Here is a 6296-nt window from a genome sequence, read left to right as displayed (position 1 = left end):
ACAGCTTTGGGGTGGGGATTAGAGAGGTAGGTGGGTCCTCAGAAATAAGAACTGGGGGTACAAATGTCATTTGGAGAATTGAAGAATTGAAGAAAAAAGAATTCTTTGTTTCTGACTTATGTTTCTTTCTGTAAGTTGTCTTCAATTTTTTCTCCTGAAAATCGGTTTTCTCTACCCAGGGAGTATGGTGATTCAGCAGATTCCTGACTTACCATCCATGGAGAAAAGACTCTTACTTTCTTGCTCCAGCTCCAAAAATCCAAGAGAAGGATTCTATTTGGCTTGGTTTAAATCAAGTGCCCATGTCTAGAATGAGCATTGCAGTCAGGAAGGTAAATGTTGTGGGAGAAGATGGTAGCTTCTAAAGGACCACATAATAAAGCATGCCTAGATTTGAGAGAGGGAAAAAAATAGAGAGTAAAGAAGGGGGATGGAGCATGGATGTCATCATTGTGACAGTTGTGAGTAAGGAAGCAAATGCAGCTTGTGTCTATGATTGGACTGGCACTGACAATGTTTATGTAAAGAAAATTGATTTATTTTTCAGCAAGCATTTACTTATAACCTACTATTCTTAAGTGCTATCATATCTCTCTTATTTTTTTCTCATTTTCTTCTAATTTAAGTCATCAGCCAATATGTTGTGTCCTTCTAAGGCATCTTAAATTCTTTTGGGGAAAAATAGAAAAAAATTAAAATCAACCACTTAACAGCTGTTATGAACCAATTATTATGATAAGACACAGTTCCTGTTTTCAAGGAGCTCTTAGTCTAAAAGTAAATATACCATGTACGCAAATACCTCTTACAGCAGATAGAACATTATAAATGCCACTAAAAAGAATACATAAAATTCTATGAGTTCAGACTTTATTCTACTATAAGAAATAGTATTATTGAACCAGTTTTTTGAAGTAGAATAGATCAAATTAAGACCTGAAGGCAATGAAAGACTTTCTATAGTAAGGAATAGCTTGAGACCAGAATAGCATGGAAGTAATAAAGAGCAGAATATGTTGAGTAAAAGTTCATATCTGATAGGATGGACCTGATCCTAAAAGGGGAATGGGCCAACAGAAGTGGAACACTTCCAAATCTGTATTCAATCAATGCAAGACAACCATGGGAAGGTGACAAAAAATACATATAAAATGTTTTTTATAGAAAAATGTATGGGACATTGTGACAGGGTAATAGAGAAGCAGCTAAGAAGGAAAAACAAAAGAGACAGATTTTGAGAGTGACAGAATTGGGGAATAGCAGTGTCCTGGGCAGATTTATGTTACCTAGTAAAGACCATTCTCACAGTAGAAGAGATCACCTCCCATTTCAGGAGGCCCAAGATTCCTAACTCACTGAAAGAAATGGAGACAAGTCTCCTTGTCTTCCACACTAACACTTGCCAGAGTTGGTGGTGGCTCAGTGTGGCCTATCGAATCTACACGTTGTAAAACCTCAGAGTGCCACTAATTAATAGCACCACTGGAAATTCTTTGCCCTTTAAGATGTAGATAAGAGTTGTTCAAGCCCACAATCTACTCCTTGTGGAAATCCAAAGATTTTTGCACAATCCATGTTGTGAATGCTTACCAAGAGGCCATTTCCTCTGAATTAAGTGACCTTTCTATGTGAGCCCTTCCTATTCCATCTTAGCCCAGTGAGGGAACTCATTCCCTTCCTTGGTAGCCACAGACTAACTGCTCTCACGTGGTATTGTTGCTGACAATAGACTTTATTGAAGGTTTGGGGAAATGGAAGGGGGTTCATATAACAAAAAACAGCTTCAAATGGGATTTTAGACATATCTGTCTTTTAAAAGCCTTCAGCTGTCCCATGACTAAGGACTTTTCAGAAGCCACTTCACCTTATATTGTGCTCAGCCTTGCACTATCTAGAAAGTTCCTTCTATCTCATCCCATATTTCAATTTTACTTCTTTCATTCATAATTTATCCCCCCCCCAAGATTTTCAAACACACTTTATTCAGGGCAGAGTATCTCAATTAAGGGTGATTTGCTCCCTTGGGGTGATTTGGCAATGTCTGGAGACATTTTGGATTTTCACAACTTGAGGGCATGTTTACTCTAGGCTTCTAGTGAGATGAGACTGGGGATGTTGCTGAACATCTTACGTTCACAGGACACCCCCCCACAACAAAGAACTAGTCAATCCAAAATGTCAATAGAGTCAGTGTTGAGAGAACATGATATGGAGTAAGTCTGTTCGTTCCAATCTTCATACTCTCAGATTTCATGTCTTTCAATCTTATGTCCATAACTATGAGGTGGTTCCCTCCATTAAATTGAAGGGGACAGTTATTGCCCACAAGAGCAACAGAGACCCTGAAATGTCCTCTAACACAAGCTGCCCTTAGAAAAATTTGTGGTTTTGAATAGAATTTTTCCTTAACACACAGAGAATAAAGTTCTTATCCATACTCAACTCTACTTACTCTGCCAGAAAGAGAAAGAGAGAAAGAGAAGAATGTAAATAGTGTGGGTGATTCTGTTCCACGTTCCACTAGAGCATATGCCCCGAGGAGCGCAGGATGGGAGATGCGAATCTGATGTTCCTTCAGTTGGTCTCAGTTCCTGAATTGCTCTCATAGAATGAGCATCTTACCATGCTGAGTGTGATTCAAGTGTTTTAAGATACTTTTTTTTTTTTTTTTGTACAACATGGCCCCTAAATGCAAGCCAACTACTTCATCAGGTGTTTAGCTGAGAAAACAGCAATCTGTTCCAATGCTGGAGGAAAAACTGGCTGAGTTGGATGCTATATCAGCCCCAAATGTGCACAAAAATGGCCATGTAAATTATGCCTTAAGGGATTTTTTTCCTAGGGTATTTCTGACTTGGTATGATTTTTCACCTTGCTCACTGACTTAAGAATCAAACTCTATATAAAATGCCACTCCACATTAAATGAAAGGTGGTGGGAGGTAGAGGCCTTGGGATAAAGCTTGGAGGGAAATTAGAGGTTGGGATGGTTAAAAAAAGAAGAAGAATGAAAAAAGAGAAAGAGAAAAGAAAAGAGTCGGTGAAGGTAAAGAAGATGGAGAGGGCACATAGCTACTGCATCAATTTTCAGGCACATCTATTTGATAATTGAAAGGAAGTTTGCAAATGTTATAAAAAGGCACCTGTGCCACAGAGAGCTTAGTTTGTTGCAATATTAATCTTTTAAAGACATTACTGTGGAATGTAGGGTCAAGGTGTATAAACTAATATAATACCTATTGAATTGTTAACTCTTTTCTTGTATGCCTAATGTACAATATTGTCTTATTTATCATTTAATTTAATAAGTTATGTATTAGCTTGTTTTTTAATTTAAAAAGCTGGCAAGTATATGTCATAAATTCTAAGCAATTTGTTTAAATATTAAACATGTAATAAGGCAGCTCTTGCAGGTGTGCCTTTGAAGTCTGTGTTTATATTGTCTGTGCAAATGGCTTTGTGTGTGTGTAAACAGTGAGGTTGAAAAATAGGTGGTCACTATTTGTCTCTATCTTTGCTGGTGCACATTCTCCAATGGACCACCCTCAGCAATTTGAAATGGAGGCTATTCTTCTGATTGTTAAGATGAGATGGGGAGAAGGAAAATTAACTCATAAATATTGCATGGGTCAAAAATTTTATGTGAGGTATGGAAAGATGAACTCTATAGTAATCATTTCAGAAATTCCCATTTTAATTAAATACAATATTTTCAAAATTGTGCTATGGTGCATGGCATAGGCTTTCTAAGTTGGGAGCTTTCTGAATAATGCACTAAATAAAGTGAAAATCGTTCTCTACTAAGTACTATTTTCAACACATAAAATTTTGTAATGATTTTCTTTTATTTGGGCACAAATTAAAGATATGGATACTTTCTCCAGACCAAATTACTACCTTTTATTGTCAAGATTTTAGTCCAGTTGCTGTTATAAAGTATAGATTATGAAAAGCAGTTTAGAAGGGAGAATTACAGAAATTAGACACTGGATTGGAAATACTGGTATATTGGAAAGGTATAAGGATGGAAGATAGTTACCTAATAGGTTTTAGTTGACTTACCCAATAACACTATTAGAAAGGAAGTATTATTTGAATTCCAGAGAACGAACACATTAAAGTCAAAGTTATAAATGTTTGAGACAAGATTCAAGTCTAGTTCTAGGGATTCTATTGTCTATATCCTTTTCTCTACAATATTCTGCTACCTAAACTCCATAATGAATTCAGTAATATTAAATATAGGAAACATCCCAGTATAAATACATTCAAACTTCCTATAATGTTGACTATAGACTTATATGCTATCCTATCTAAATTAATCAGGGCAATGAACCCAAGTTTCATGGAATGCATACAATAAAGATTTGTCACTTACATCACAGTCCAGTACAGTTCAGGCAACTCTCCTTGGTAGATTTCCTCCAAGAGGTGACTCAGGGATCCAATCTCCCTTCCATACTATGATACTGCCATCCTAAACTTGGGACCTCCCAGGCATTCATTGTAAGGGAAGTGAGAGGTTAGATCATCACTGAAGAGGTCTTATGACCAGTGGAGCACACCATTTCCACCAATATTTCAGGATATAAACCCAGTCATATGGACCCAACCTAAATGCGAGGGAGGCTGAGAGATGTAGCCTTTCTGTGTGCTCATAAAAAAAGAGAAAGAGAGAGAGAGAGATCACATGTGGAGGATCCATAGCATTATGTCTATTTAAGGAAATTTACTTCACATAGCAAAAAGACCCTATGAATATTATGTAAAGGTCAAGGTCAAGTTTATGCTGTAGAACATGACGGTACTACATCAGGAGTGGAACTGTACTGGGAGAGTTGCATGTTTTGTGACAGAAGGGTTGAGCTATCAGAAGAAAGTCTTCCTGAATGTAAATGTAAGGAAGCCAGGCAGGTAGCCCTGAATATCTAATGACCCCAGTAAGGAAAATACAAAAAGAGGAGAAGTGATCCAATAAGATCAGATGTCAAGTGCATGGAGAGCAGGAAAGAATATGGTTAGCATAATTGGTGGGAGAAAATGGTTTAGGATTACTAGTATGAAAAATAGCATAGTTATTGTTGTTTACTACACGTAAGTCAGTTTGCAAGTTGTTAATACCCATAACAACCTTATGAGGTAAGCTGTAGTATCTCATTTGGTAGGTGATGAAACTGAGGCCCAGAGTCACACAGCTATTCAGAGGCAAAGCTAGGATCTAAACCCAAGCTCAATCTGGCTCCAGAGTCTATGTTTTAACCTTTATACTTCATTGCCACTCTAAAAGACAAACCCTGCTGAATTTCCTCTTTTAAGTGATGTTTAGTTTATGACATAAAGGCAACTTTTCAAAAGAAAATGTAAAAGGATGTCAAAGTCCCAATGTACTTTATCACCCACTGATTCATCAGGCTATATAGGGCCTTTCTTCCTGATCTCATTTCCTCTTTGCAAAGTAATTATTTAAAAAGCTAAACAAACTGATATATACCTTATCCATCACCCTGCTTACAGACCCCTGCCTTTGCCATTTCAGATCAGAGGAAATGCTACTTCTAAATTTTTCTAGAGTAGGAAGTTCACAACTTCCTTTGTAATCTGTCTCAACACTTCATACTCTGTAAATAGAGTAGTTATGTGGCATCTGGAATGTATGGGAAATCTAGAATTCTTTTTTTTTCTTTTTTCTTTTTTTTTTAATTTCTTTTCAGTGTTCCAGAATTCATTTTTTATGCACCACACCCAGAGCTCCAAAATACCCACTACTAGGCTCACCCAGCCTTCCCCACCCTCCCCTCCAAAACCCTCAGTTTGTTTCTCAGAGTTCACAGTCTCTCATAGTTTGTCTCCCCAACCAGTATCCCCCAACTCACTTCTCTCCATCTCCCCATGTCCTCTATGTTATTCCTTATGCTCCACAAATAAGTGAAACCATATAATTGACTCTCTCTGCTTGACTTATTTCACTTAGCTTAAGTTCTTCCAGTTCCGTCCATGTTGATACAAAGTTGGGTATTCATCCTTTCTGAAGGAGGCATAATACTCCACTGTATATATGGACCACATCTTCTTTATCCATTCATCCATTGAAGGGCATCTTGGTTCTTTCCACAGTTTGGTGACTGTGGTCATTGCTGCTATGAACATTGGGGTACAGATGGCCCTTCTTTTCACTATATCTGTATCTTTGGGGTAAATACCCAATAGTGCAACTGCAGCGTCATAGGGAAGCTCTATTTTTAATTTCTTAAGGAATCTCCAGGGAGATCTAGAATTCTTCATCAAAATTCCAGGAAG

This window comes from Lutra lutra, chromosome 2, assembly GCF_902655055.1.
Source record: "Lutra lutra chromosome 2, mLutLut1.2, whole genome shotgun sequence".
NCBI classification, from domain to species: domain Eukaryota; kingdom Metazoa; phylum Chordata; class Mammalia; order Carnivora; family Mustelidae; genus Lutra; species Lutra lutra.
This window is presented reverse-complemented; position numbering follows the sequence as displayed.